The sequence below is a fragment of the Bison bison genome, unplaced genomic scaffold (assembly GCF_000754665.1).
Source record: "Bison bison bison isolate TAMUID 2011002044 unplaced genomic scaffold, Bison_UMD1.0 scf7180017860767, whole genome shotgun sequence".
Lineage (NCBI taxonomy): Eukaryota > Metazoa > Chordata > Mammalia > Artiodactyla > Bovidae > Bison > Bison bison.
The window spans coordinates 22,577-23,484 of record NW_011491339.1 but is presented as its reverse complement, the minus strand read 5'-3'; the positions used below and the strand labels follow the sequence as shown (position 1 = coordinate 23,484).

The 908-nt window shown below is 42.1% G+C and overlaps 1 protein-coding gene across 1 annotated transcript in view; it reads left to right on the top strand.

Annotated features, from left to right (window-relative positions):
• Nucleotides 1-908, top strand: part of ITIH6 (inter-alpha-trypsin inhibitor heavy chain family, member 6) — a gene marked incomplete at both ends in the record, with an annotated part of 20,324 nt that overhangs the window by 190 nt on the left and 19,226 nt on the right.

Sequence of the window (908 nt, the reverse complement as noted above, 5' to 3'; positions counted from 1 at the left end):
GATCTCCTTTAGAATGGACTGGTTGGATCTCCTTGCAGTCCAAGGGACTCTCAAGAGTCTTCTCCAACACCACAGTTCAAAAGCAGCAATTCTTTGGGACTCAGCTTTCTTCACAGTCCAACTCTCACATCCATACATGACCACTGGAAAAGCCATAGCCTTGACTAGACGGACCTTTGTTGGCAAAATAATATCTCTGCTTTCCAATATGCTATCTAGGTCAGTCATAACTTTCCTCCAAGGAGTAGGTGCTTTTTAATTTCATGGCTGCAATCACCATCTGCAGTGATTTTGGAGCCAAGAAAAATAAAGTCTGACACTATTTCCACTGTTTCCCCATTTATTCCCATCAAGTGATGGGACCAGATGCCATGATCTTAGTTTTCTGAATGCTGAGCTTTAAGCCAACTTTTTCACTCACCTCCTTCACTTTCATCAAGAGGCTTTTTAGTTCCTCTTCACTTTCTGCCATAAGGGTGGTGTCATCTGCATATCTGAGGTTATTGATATTTCTCCCAGTAATCTTGATTCCAGCTTGTGCTTCTTCCAGCCCAGCGTTTCTCATGATGTACTCTGCACATAAATTAAATAAGCACGGTGACAATATACAGCCTTGATGTACTCCTTTTCCTATTTGGATCCAGTCTGTTGTTCCATGTCCAGGTCTAACTGTTTCTTCCTGACCTGCATATAGGTTTCTCAAGAGGCAGGTCAGGTGGTCTGGTATTCCCATCTCTTAAAGAATTTTGCACAGTATATCGTGATCCACACAGTCAAAGGCTTTGGCATAGCCAATAAAGGAGAAATAGATGTTTTTCTGGAACTCTCTTGCTTTTTCCATGATCCAGCAGATTTGGCAATTTGATCTCTGGTTCCTCTGCCTTTTCTAAAACCAGCTTGAACATCTG